The sequence below is a fragment of the Capsicum annuum genome, chromosome 10 (genome assembly GCF_002878395.1).
Source record: "Capsicum annuum cultivar UCD-10X-F1 chromosome 10, UCD10Xv1.1, whole genome shotgun sequence".
Taxonomy (NCBI): domain Eukaryota; kingdom Viridiplantae; phylum Streptophyta; class Magnoliopsida; order Solanales; family Solanaceae; genus Capsicum; species Capsicum annuum.
In genome coordinates this window covers 20,662,440-20,676,340 of record NC_061120.1, presented here as the reverse complement: position 1 = coordinate 20,676,340, position 13,901 = coordinate 20,662,440, and the positions used below count along the sequence as shown (strand labels likewise).

Sequence of the window (13,901 nt, the reverse complement as noted above, 5' to 3'; positions counted from 1 at the left end):
TTTCTCTTTTTGCATTATGTTGAGCCTATTGATGCATACCAAATCCTATTATTTGATCCTAGCCTAATGTTGGTTGCAACACGAAATTTTGAATAGATATGTGAATAACGAGTATAACCCAGTAATAGATTGCCTGTAAATAGCTATATGTAAACACCATTGATGTGAACTAACCTAAACAGAAACAATGAAAGATTTACAGAATGGGAAAAAAACTTTTGACTTTTAAATTATAATGGTTTAGAGAAGCACATCGAAGTTCACACTTTGTGCTAGTTCACAGCAGAATTTACAATCTCCTTTTCATACAAAAATAACTGTCTGCAACAAAAAAACTAGAGCATTGCAATCCCCTTCCTATATACAATGCTCTTTCGTCAACCCAATAAAGCTTACAGACTCTCTTACACAACTTAAATTCCTAACAATGGTTGAAGCTTTCTCAAATTTCCATACTGAATCTGGTCTCAAGTCTCTTAGTGACTATCTTTCTGGAAAAACTTATGTCTCTGGAGATCAGTTAACAAAGGATGATTAAGGTGTATGGGGAAATGTTGGAGCAACCTAGTTCAAATATTTATCCCAATGCTAGTAAATGGTAGAAAGCTGTTTCTGCTAAACTTGCATCAAGTTTTCTCGGGAAAGCTGTCGGTGTGAGATTTGGAAGCCAAGCTGCTATTGCTACAATTACACCAGCTAAAGAAGCTGCTAAGCCTTCTAATAATAACGATGATGATGATTACATAGATCTCTTTGGAGAATAAACAAAGGAAGCAAAGAAGGCAGTAGAAGTAAGCGAGGCTGCTGAGGCATTTACCAAGAATGAAGAGAGTGGAAAGTCACCCGTTTTTAAGGAAGTTAAGCCTTGGGATGATGAAACTGGTATGAATAAACTTGAGGAGGATGTTCGTAGTTTTGATGTGGAAGGTCTTCTCTGGGGAGCATGCAAATTGGTCCTAGTTGGCTACGGGAAGCAGATCATGCTTACCATCATTGATAAACTTGCCTCGGTACATACTATAATAGAGAAACGTCTAACAGTGGAGACTATCAACGAATATGTGCAGAGCCGTGATATTGTTGCCTTGAACAAAATTTAAGGTCAACATACCAGGGAATTTTCTAAGTCTCGAGCCTTGTAAGGCTGTAATTTTACTAGTTTTCAAGTTGTGATACTTTAACTAGTGTTTTGTCTTTCCATCTTCGGTTCAAGTATGTTTAGTCATGAAAAATGGGCATTCAACTGTGGAAAAAAAATTATATTCCAATGTATCTGCAATAATTTGACAGTGTTGAGGGTTTTGCAACTTGGAAATTCTGAAGAACTATCTTTCCATGGATTTCATATTTGATAGGGCTATCCAACTCAACACCTAAAGCCAATAGCTTGGTCACTGAGTCATCTAACTCCAACTATAAATGACATTAGAGACGGTAACCCTTCTGCATAAAAATGTCACTTAAAACTAAACTTAGTAGCTAACGGATTGTATCACACAACTAACCATATTTTTTTTGTGACGCATTCAGTGTTCATGAAGGTAGAGAGGTTGTCTTTGATAGACCTCAGTTCTAGAAGAAAGATCATCCAAAGCAATACATAAAAAGATAATGAAAAACGAATGAGTCATGGCAAAGTACTATAAAGTATAGATAACCTAACAAATTATCATGAAAAGTAATTACAACAAGATAATTTGACAAATGAAGTACAATAATAACAGATAGTAATCAAACACAAAGGACAAGAAAGTACCAGTGATTCTCTTGTTGCTTTATATGGTCTGTGACATAAAAACTAGAGCATTGCAATCCCCTACCTATACCCAATGCTCTTTCGCCAACCCAATAAAGCTTACAACCTCTCTCATACTACTCAAATTCCTAACAATAGTTGTAGCTTTCTCAAATTTCCACACTGAATCTGGTTTCAAGTATGTTAATGACCATCTTTTTGGAAAAACTTGTATCTCTAGAGGTCAATTGACAAAGAATGATATTAAGGTGTATGGGGAAATCTTAGATCAACCCAGTTCAGATATTTATCCCAATGCTAGTAAATGGTACCATGCTATTTTTGCGAAACTTACATTAAGTTTTCCCGGGAAAGCTTTTGGTGTGAGATTTAGAAGCCAAACTGCTCCTTCCATAGCTGCACCAGCTAAGGAAGCTTCTAAGCCTTCTGATGATAATGATGATGATGATGACATCAATCACTTTGGAGAAGAGACAAAGGAAGAAAAGAAGGCAGCAAAAGCAAGGGAGGCTGCTAAGGCATCTACCAAGAAGAAAGTAAGTGTAAAGTATCCTTTATTATAGATGTTAAGCCTTAGGATAACGAAACTGACATGAAGAAACCTTAGAAGGCTATTCGTAGTATTGAGGTGGAAGGTCTTCTCTGGGCAACATCCAAATTGGTTCTAGTTGGCTACAGGTTTAAGAAAAAACAGATTATGCTTAACATCATTGATGAACTTGTCTCGGTGGATACTCTAATTGAGGAACGTCTAAAAGTAGAGCTTATCAAGGAATACCTGCAGAGCTGTGATATTGTTGCCTTCAACAAAATTTGAGGTCAATATACCAGGGAATTTTCTACGTCTCCAACCTTGTAAGGTTGTAATTTTACTAGTTTTCGAGTTGTGGTACTTTATTACTTGTATTTTTCTTTCCATCTTCTATTCAAGTACGTTTAATGAGGAAAAATGGTCATTTAACTGTGAAAAAAAACCTATATTCCAATGTCTCTACAATAATTTCACAATGTTGAGGGTTTTGCAACTTGGAAATGCTGAAGAACTTTGATATGCAAGTTTCTCCTTTTAGAGATCTCTTCAAGTTAGAAAAACCATAGAAACTAGGAACTAGCTACACATCTTTGGCTAATCCATTGCTAAGTAACTCATAACTAATAGGATTTTCTGGTAATCCGTTCCTAAATATGATTCACAAGTATGTGTTAGACTCCAATTAACAAAGCATTCGATATATGATTGTTGCAAGCAAATATCTATCTAATTTCGTTCAAAGATAAAGTGTGACGACTAATACATACCTGGTCTTCTTGTTCGGATTCAAAAATTTTGCTTCACTTTGTAATGAAACTCCTTCGTTTGTTTTCTCATATATATGATGGTTTTCCTAAAATAGTTTTGGAGTAAAAAATCTAAAAAAAAATAAGTACCAGAAAACAGTTTTTTTCTCCATTTTCCCTCTTTCTTTATTTCTCTTTGGTGCGATAGTGAAGGAAAAGTGTCGTAGTGCCTCAAATAAATCCAAAAAACTTGGGAACCTGACTAGTGCTTACCCAATTTTATCCTTCCCCACCTAATTATTATTACACACAAATAAATTACAACTAAAATTCTATTCTAACCCTAAAAATACCTGAATAGGATTCCAAATATATGTATTTAATCTCAATTCTTTCAACATTTCATGAATATTGTATGAATTGTTGTAGCTGAATTGTAGTAGCTGCAACATCTGTTGAAAATATTCAGAAATGTTGGGAATTTTTTTTGTGAGGTCGAATATTTGGAAATGTTGAAGTTTCCAGCAAACTTTAGTTCGTAATGTACTTTGGTATGTACTTTAGGTTAAAAGAATAAATTTTCTCGCATATATTTGGTATGTACTATGGGTTAAAAAAGTATTTATATTTTTTTTATGTATTTTTGTGGTTTACATGTAGAAACAATTTATATATAGAAAGAGAGATGTACACCAAAAAGTATATACAAGAAAAATTGAATATTTATTTTTTCACCAAATGGTTACACCGATTTAATAAACATATTACAGTGTATTCACAAATAAATTATCAAAAAATTATAATTAATTAAAATGCACAAATTTTTATTTAATTATAATTAAATATGATTAGCTATAAATAAATATTTTTTCTTAAAAAAAAACTATGGATAAATTAAGGGGTCCTTTGGTAGGGTGTATACAAATTATACAAAATATGGTGTATTACTAATGCTTAAATAGTTATAGTTGCATATTATTTAGGCAGATTTTTGTTTGGTGTAAAAAATAATTGCATAACTTCTAAAAAGTATAATTTTACGATTTTTACATGGTCACTCATAATCTCTTTTTAAAAAATAATATATTATAAAACTCTTAATTTGAAAATATTATTTGATCGATTTTATTTTAATGTTGGATATTCTCAAAATTAAATATGATAAACTTTTATATGTGTAAAAAGATAAGGATAGAGAAAGTCACGTATATAATACAGAAGCCATTTTAAAAGTACTATAAATTATAATAATTAATAGTTAAAATTTTTAAAAAATATATTAAAAATTTGGTTAACGTCAAATTACATCTGTGCCACATAATTTGGACTAAATATTACTTCCTCCATCCATATTTACTTGTCCGTTTTATTAAAAATAGATGTGCAATAATATTGTTCAATTTAAAAAATCAAAGGACAGTTTTTCATTTCTGCCGATTTTATCATTTTTTTTTAAAATATGATTCATTATTCAATAAATTTTTCAAAATATTAAATTTATTATATTCAAAAGATAACATAGTAACATTATCCGTATCATTTACTATTTTTAAACATATGTGTAAAAGTGAATAGTGAACAACTATTAATGGGCCGAAGGATTAACATATATTGGGCTCATACTAGTGCTGGCGTTTCGATAAGGGAAAATTTCAGAAATAGCAACTCTGTAGTGTTAATTATAACTTTTATAGCAACAATTTCATAATTACAAAAATAGCAAATTGTATTTTGTATTTAAGTAAAATGTTGCTATATAAATACATATACAAATATATATGTATTACTCATAAATACATATGCACAACTGAAAAATACATATTCTTCTATTACTATGAAGTGGGTAAAATATTGTTACTTTTGCAATAAGTTGCAATTTTGAAGAAGTGTTGATATTTATTTTAATTATAGTCTTAAGGATGCTAGTTTCTGTAATTTTTCCTTTCGATAATCTAGTATTATAAATATAACAGAAAATTATTCCCTATAGTATTATTAGATCTAAAATAACAAATTTAGCAACAGTTCTAGATAATTGCATTAATAGCAATTTAGTTGCAAGTTATAGCAACTTATTTAAAGATATATCATTTTAATTGTATTTTCAAAATTCATTTTTAATTATATAATTTAAAATCAGTTTCATATTTATAGGGTTGTCCATTAAAGCGTTTGTGACTAAAACAACTAAATAGTGTATAAAAAGAAGATAGTGTGTGAAGATGAAAACTCTTAATAGAATCATTAAAATAGGAGAAAAGAAAAACGGTTATCGGGATTTGGGGTGAATTGATATCAATAATTAAGTATAACTATATTTAAGGAGGGATTATTGCATATTAGTTGTATTAAATCTTTATTTTTCTTTTCAGTAATTACTTTTTTGTATTTTGTTAAAAAAAGAAAAAAATATTTTTATTTTTTATTTTTTTTATAAAATTTGCTACAACTTGAAAAAATGAAAGTTATTCTATAAGTTGTAATCTAATAATTGCTATATACGTTTTTTAGAGAAAATTATCCCTTATAGTATATAAATGAAAATGAGCACACATTTAATATATATTTTTTCTACTACCTTTAACATGTGGAACATTTCAAATAAAATGAAGCATATATGATTGGTCTTAAGTATTAATCTAGCTTTTGTATGTTTTCAAGACACAATATAAACACCATTGAATAGAGATACTATAGTAAAATAATTATGTTATTAATTCTTCCTCAATAGATGTGTCAAGTAAAAATGTGACAAGTAAAAGCGATTGAGTACTTACTACATTTTAAATTACGGTATTAATAAGGGATAGAAGAAGGCATCTCTTATTGTAAATAGAATCCAAATAGACCTCAACTTTATCTAGTGTCGAAAATTAACTTTTAAAACTAATAAAATTCTTATAAGCACTTTTGTTTAAAAGAAGTCGCCTAAGGAAGTTTGTAATACAACAAACAAGACACATAAAATATCTCTAAAAAATAAAATAAAAAATAAACATGACAGCATATCACGAAACACATAACTAAAAGCTTATGTTGAAATCATTTTCACATATCTTAACAATAAGAGGCCATAGTTCCAATCTAAAATAGAGAAAATTCCTGAAATGTTGATGTCTCAATTCTGTATCCATCAGAACTCAAAATTGAAAGTAGTTTATAGCTAAACAATATTTAAATCTATATATGAAAAAAATACGTAGTTTAATTTAATAAATTGAATTGATTAAATTTGAATTTCATGTGAAGGAAAAGGATCTAAAAGAGCAATAAAACTAGAATAACAAAAATTTGATGTAACTGGTAAAATTTCATTTTAGAATCGGACAAAAAATATATTTTGTGAGAAATCTATAATTTTAAAGTAATGAATGAACACATGTAATATAATATTTTAAAATTTTATAAATTATAATAATTAGCAATTTAAATATTTTTAAAAACACATAGATAATTTAGTTAATTTCAAATTATATTTGAGTCACATAAATTGGGACAAAGACGTTACTCCATCCGTCCATTTTCACTTATCTACTATACTTCAAAAAATAAATGTCCAACAATACTTAGCCAATTTGAAAAATCAAGATCAAGATCAAGATCGCAAGATTCAAGAACAAGCCTAAAAAACCTTGAATTCAAGCACAAGTAGTCATATTTGTTTTAAGAAGCTAAGAGAGACTCATCAATTTGAACCATATTTGTGGTAGAATTATTTTTCTTTTTTTCTATATTTAAAATCATTCCTTGCTTTAAAAGTTAATTCTTAACAAAATTATTGATTGCATTCTTATTACGTATTTAAAATTTTTAAAAATTTGATACTTATTAATTTATTCTTATTCTAACTCTTTTATTTTTATTTCTAGATTTTTTAAATCTTCTTAAAATCAAATCTAATTGATTTATAATTCTTAAATTACTGAAAATCGTATTAGTTATCATTAATTCTGATGACTTGTAATAAGAAAAGGTTTTATCATAAATATTTTAATTAATTTTCAACTCTTAAATATTAGAAAAAAAAATAGTGAAAAGACGATTTTTTCTAAAGTAAAGACTTTTAATAAAGGGCAAAAAGTTTAACCAATATTTCTAAGGCCCTTCACATTTTTAATATATTATAGATTTTTTATATATATATATATATAGAGAGAGAGAGATTATAGATATACATAATTCCGACAAAAGAAGTATTAGCTCGAAAATATTGTATGTACAAATATGTAGTAAGAAACTTAAAGGAATTAAATAGGACCAACATGAATGAGAAAAATTTTTTTAAAAAACAAAAACAAAAACTATAGCAGGAATAATCATTAATACCAAATTAAAGATTTCTCTTATAAAAATCAATTCAATATATTATTATGCTCAGTCTTCCCTACTTCTTTTTTCACCTTAATTTGTGTCAATTACCTTAAAATAATTGATGTTCTCCCTCCCTTCTCTCACTTTCTATTATTTATGTTTCAAGAATTTTATCAGTTGATCTAATTATATTTATGCACTATAGAAGCATAGAAAAACAAACAACTTGGAACAAAGTTTCTTATTTTGTTGTTAGCATGGCTTGCTGAAATTAAGGCGTATACGTGGATATGGATACTTTAGAGACGTTTTTGCTCAAGTTTACTATTAACGCAAGTAGGGGCATGATCCTTGCTTCTGTTGCTAGATATATCTGTAATTTTTGGTTAGCTGGTATTCTGTAATCTTAGTTTACTTCCATAGTCGCAAATCTGAAGGACTGGACACTAAGATCACATTTATTTCTTGTCAAATATTTACGCCCCGCTTCATATCAAGTTTACTCATTGGCATTGGCGATTACTTTTGTGCTGTTGGAGCTGTTAAAACTCATAGCTATAGGTCAGCTTTCCTTGTTTCAACTAGGCTTGTTTTCTCAGTGGGTTTAGGGGAGGAAATTTGTGACATATTTTTTCTGGTATTTTCAACTATAACAATCTGTTACATGGTGAATATGACATTTTTAGGTGATATTTTGAATCAGGTCTTGTTCTTCTCAGATAAATGTCAAGATTAAAATTGTTTTTGGTACACTGCATGGAGCTATGGCTGGTGAGGCAATGAAGTCGCAGGCTAATTGGGTTGTTTTGGACAAGTAATTTAGAAACTACAAAGTGTAACACATTTAGGGTGTTGATTTTTCCTATGGCCACTCAACTAACAGTTAGTATCTCATAAAGTCATATTACTTCTAGATTTAAATGTGATTGTCTAAGATAATAACAATTAATTGAGTAACCATCTGGGAAATCAACTCCAAGTTATGATTAATTAATTTCCTAGACTTTCTGCGAGAAGTAGTTTTCATTTCTCTTTCACGATTGATTTAATTATTTTTTAGGCTCGGACACTGAGTAATTAATAGTAATGGAAAGTTTTTAGGGTCAAAATTCGAGCTAGACTGGTAAAAGCAGTTTGCAGTGCAGTGTCATTTTCTACTTCCTGCCCATATGTATATTTTTGGGATTGTGTCATATGTTTGCACTGAAGATGCAATTTTTTGGGGGAGTGTTTTATTTCACTTGATTTCATTTATGTTAAATCTTTTGTCGGTTAATATGAACACAGTGGTGAGTCTGCACCGTCTAGGACTTACGGTCCACACACTTCTTCAGAAATCACATAGCCTGGGCAGTTAAGTTCATTGAACTATTAGAGGTGTTGAATCTTCACTCTAGTTCTAGTAGTAATGTGTGTTTTAACTTGCAAATTTAGGATATTATTCTGTTGAGGCTTTGTCATGCTAGATAGTTTCAGAGTCTTCTTATCTCCTAATCCTTTTAAGGGGAATTATATGTAAAGGTTCTATGCAAAAACTATGGATATGTGCAACTTCAGGTGACCTCTACTCTCGATCATATGCCTCTGACGACCTTGCCACCTGAATTTTCTCAAGATTTTATAATACAGAAGAAATGAAACTATGTATCAAAATTGAGGAGGTTTTTTTCTCCTAGTTTCACATCCTTCTTGATGAACTGCTGCCCTGAAATTGATTAAGGTGGTTTACATTGGTCAACTTGTCATGACATTCTCTACTTTCTAATTCAAAACTAACACCATTAATAATTTATAATTGAACACAGCTGTTGTACAGTCAAGTATGATGAAAGAGATTGATCTCAAAGACCAAATTGCAGTATTATTTCTGTTTAGATATTTTTTATAGATCAACTAACATTCTGATTTCTGAAAATTTTAAATGGATGACTAGCTTAAACTTATAGAGTTAACTGTGTTCAAATGTATGATCCATATGCGTAATTTTCTTGCAGAAATATCTTGAAGATTCTTCATTCTAATATCTGATCCACGTGCGTAATTACTTTTTCCTTTTTTTCTGGATGGGAAAACCTTAAAGGTACTATTCTTGAAGTGACCATGAAACCATTGTCAAAATTCTTGCTGAGTTATGTCTATACAAGTTGTAAATTCAATCTCTCCCTGTTAAATAAAGAAGCCATATGTAGGTCTATTTTGACTGGTTTAGAGTATAATTGGCAGATCGAAAACAGTCTTTCTACTTCTTCGTAGGCAGTGGTATGAACTGCGTATATCTTACCTCCCCATACCCTACTATGTCGGAATTTACTGGGTTGTTTGTTGTTGTTGTAGAGTACTAATTGGCAGAATTCCTGATATTGGCAAATATGCTGGTGAAAATTAAGAGTCACCCATGAATTGGGAGATAATACAGTACTGTAGCTACACCAAAATGCCGAGATATATAAAAATCACAGCTGGGTTTCCTCTTAATTCTAGAAACAATGGAGTACCTTTGGAGATGTGTATGGTCAAGGTTACTGTTACTGCAAGTCTAGGCATGATCCTTGCCCCTGTTGCTAGATATATCTGTAGTTATTGGTTAGCTGTTATTCTGCTAATCTTAGTTTACTTCCATAGTCACAAATCTGAAGGACTGGATACTAATCATATTCATTACTTGTCATATATTTATGGCCCACTTCATATCTGGTTTACTCATTGGCATTGACTATTACTTCGGTATTGTTGGAGCTGTTAAAACTCATGTCTCTAGTTCATCTTTCCTTATTTCAACCAGGCTCGTTTTCTCGGTGGGCTTAGGGGAGCAAATTGGAGACAAATAGAGTGCATTCTTGCTATCTTTTAGTTTCAATATTCCCACTCGTTGTTACCTCATGTAATGTTTAGGTTATCAATTGTAAAGATAAGATTGCACAGGGATATTTGATGGGTCACATACGTCTTCCCTGATGAGTACCATTTACAAACTCTTGAAACATTACTAGGTGCTTACCCATAATTTCAGGTTCGTCAGATTGTTCAATCATAAAATTGGATTTTGTTTAACTGCAATATCAAACAGTAGAAGCAAAAATGTCATGTCCAAAGGGATACCAGGGGTGTGAGGTTGGATTTTCATCTGCAAGAATGTTAAAATAGAAAATGAAACCTAACCTTTAATAGTAGTGAATCCTTTGTCTTACATTGTATGTTCGTTTGAAGATATATTTATTCCTAAAAATCTTTTAACTCATTTCTCAGAATTCTTATAAAGAGTATTATTTGCCGTTAGAAAAAATTTGGGAGAAGAATTTCAAATTAAAGCATTTGGAACTCTTATCTTTTATTTTAAGTTGATGTTCTATCAGAAACAACCTCTCTATATTTATGAGGTAGGGGTACGATCTGTGTATGCTTTAACGTCCTTAGATCCCACTTATGGGATTGCACTGGGTATTATGTTGTCGTTGGTGCTCTGGTCTTCTTCTCCTTGAAATATATTCATTTTAATCAAGACATCATTTGCTTACTGTGGTTGATTGGTCCAAATACATTATTATGGCCCAGAGAACTTATAGGTGTTATGGATCTTATTACTCAGTTCAAGTTATTACCTCATCACGAGTTCTTCTGCAAGAAGCCGCTTCCATTGTTAATTTCAGATACACACTGCCTTCACAATGTGGTGGATTATTCATCATCTAAACTTTTTTCTTGTTGAACAATTTACTAGAATAAATCTTCAACAATAGATGATAGATGGGATGTGGATCGCAATGATCGTCCAGAAAAGAAAAGTGAATATATGCTCGCTGATCGTTGTAGAGATTGCTTAAGGAGAAATATACGTAAGTTTGTGCTCTTTTTTAAATATTAAGTTCTCTGTTTTTACTAGCACAGTAATGACTATGTTACACTGAAAATATCAGTGTGTTTCAACTTTTGGCCTCCTTCTAGAAATTCTAATTTCTGAAATTCGAGATGTCACTGAAACATATATTGCTATTGAGTTTTAGTGATTCGATCTAATTGGTTAGGTCCTTTTTTGGAGCTGGGATTGTATTTACAAAAGTCATTTACTGCTCACCAGCTTGTTGGACTTATGGGGTACCTATCAGGAAACATACTGAAAACAATGCTTCTGCAGATTGAATGCAAACATTTATTGGTCGTGAGCCTTGACTTCGCAGCTATAAGTTCCAAGTTAAACGGGATGAACTTGCGTTGCTTTGTATTCTTTCCATGTATGGGTTGTACTTCAAGGCTTTGAGCTTCTCATTGTAACACGTGAATTAATGTTTCTTTAAAGAATGAAAATAGGACTTTTTGGTGTCACAAATTTACACATGTCAAAACTGTTATGCTTTCTGATTGTTAATCTCTCCTATCTTTACATGGCCGATGGTGACATGATACTGAGCTTATTAGAGAATGCAATAGCCTTCATTGACCCGTTAATATTCAACTTCGGTCTATTTAAAATATTTTTCACATGTACAAGATTAACACATTGACTTTATACCTTCCAAAATATTTATTCAATAATTTCACTTCAACCTTCACACAATTAGATCGAGTCTTGTTTTCCATAGCTATATCAATATACAATTAATTTTCTATAATCATAAACAAAAATAGCCAAAGATCAATTTACATTTAGCTACAAAATTATTTTCGTAGAAAAAAATAACTAAATGATTCCGCTACAAATTCCAAATCATCACTACTTCATATTTTGTGACAAAATTATGTTGTCACTAAATCATAGAGTAACTAGAGACAATAAAATGAGCGTCACTAATTGTTAATAGTATAGTGACAAAAATTGAGGTCACAATTAAATATCAAATTTTATAGCTAAAATATACAATATTTAATTACGAACTCTAATTTATCGCTATTGCGACAACTTATTTTTTATGATGATATTTTTTTTGTGTCTAAAACTACAACTAATTCAAGACAAAAATAGTTTGTCATGAATTGGATCCATTATTAGAGACAATAAAATGAGCGTCACAAATTGTTTATAGTATTAGTGACAAAAATTGTGGTCACAATTAAATATCAAATTTTGTAGCTAAAACTTACAATATTTAACTATGAACTCTAATTAGTAGCTATTGCGACAACGTATTTTTTATGATGATTTTTTTGTGTCTAAAATTATAACTAATTCAAGACAAAAAATAGTTTGTCACGAATTGGATCTATTATTGGTGATAAAAAAATGTGTCACTGAAAACTTAAAATTCGTCACTAATGATACTCAATAAAATAGCGCCAAAATATTTTTTGGTGGGAAAGTTTAGAGGATAAAACTTAGCTATGAAATTTTATGTCTAGTCACTAAAAGTATGTGTTTCATATATTTAGATACGAAATGTAATTTTTGTCATAAAAAGTGAACCATTAATGATGAATTTCATCTCGTAGCCAATAATTTCTTAACTATATATCAATTTTGTTGTAGTGTCTAGATCCTTCGAACTTTGATGAATTTTAGTTCGACCTTCTCAATCTTAAAACACCAATTTCCAAGTTGATTCATGATCAGGATCACTAGTATGTCATCTCAGGTGAGTTTTGAATTTTTCGGACAAGCGTAAGGATGAGTTTAGATGTCCAAAACAGCAAGGGATCATGATAGAGTCTCGCTAAGAGGGCCAGTTGACCCAGGCTCAGGGTCGGGCCGCGAGGGCTGCTTGACTCAAGCAGGGATTGCACCGCAAGGGCCGCTTGACCCAAGCAGGGGTCACGGCGCGATGGGGACCCTATCTAGCATTTTTAATCCGGGTTTATGGGGGAAAATGGGTCATTTTTCCCTTTCATTATTCAGCCTTAACATAAGATCAAGCCTCCCAAAAGGGAAAAATTCACTTACTACTTCACAAAATCCTCTCAAGAAAGAAACCCTAGTTCAAGATCAAGTTCCAAGAAATCCCTAACAATTTTCATGAATTCCATCACTCAGGTATGTTAGGTATTCATTCTTGGGTTCTTTTCCACCCTTAGATTTCAAGAACCCTTTTCAAAACTTGAATTATGGTTCCCATGTTATGAATTGAATTATTCTCATGTTTGTGTTGTTGTATGGGTTTCAATTCAAGAGTTAGTTATAAGTTTCATGAATATACAATAACATGTATGTTGTTTGATGTAATTCCCATCTTAAAACCCTTGAAATTGCAAGTTTATATTGTATTCATGATGCTTATGTGTTGGTCATTACTATGTGCATTAATTATGCACCTCCAAGTGTTTGACAAAATGTCTCAATGAATGAATTATGAACAACTGACTATTGCTATGTTTTCAAAATTGTTTATGTTTTATTATTGATGCTATCAAGTCCTGGGGGTATTTATTACCCAAAATCTAGCTATTTACTTAGTTGCAGTAGCTATAGAATAGTCCCAGTAAAAGTCAAGAACAATAGTGCTCAGTCAGTAACAGAACTCAGTGAACTCAGTCTAGTTCAGTCAGTCAATATGATTAGTGTCAGTTAAGTCAAGCCTAGTAATGTCTAGTGATCAGTTCAAAGTAGATTCAATTGAGAGTAGAATTCAAT

At 30.9% G+C, this 13,901-nt stretch overlaps 1 long non-coding RNA gene and 2 pseudogenes across 2 annotated transcripts; all 3 read left to right on the top strand.

Moving 5' to 3' along the window:
* The first annotated feature begins 427 nt into the window (after window positions 1-427).
* LOC107852100 lies at window positions 428-1,100 on the top strand (annotated as a pseudogene).
* A 679-nt stretch (window positions 1,101-1,779) lies between these two features.
* LOC124887705 lies at window positions 1,780-2,573 on the top strand (annotated as a pseudogene).
* Window positions 2,574-7,337: 4,764 nt separating this feature from the next.
* Window positions 7,338-12,110, top strand: LOC107852106. Of its 2 annotated transcripts, XR_007046159.1 has the most exons (4): window positions 7,339-7,906; window positions 9,340-9,425; window positions 9,680-11,178; window positions 11,368-12,110. It is a non-coding gene; the product is annotated as an uncharacterized LOC107852106 (long non-coding RNA). The 2 variants fall into 2 exon arrangements; XR_007046158.1 differs by having other exon boundaries at window positions 7,338-7,906; window positions 9,340-11,178.
* The last annotated feature ends 1,791 nt before the right edge of the window (window positions 12,111-13,901 follow it).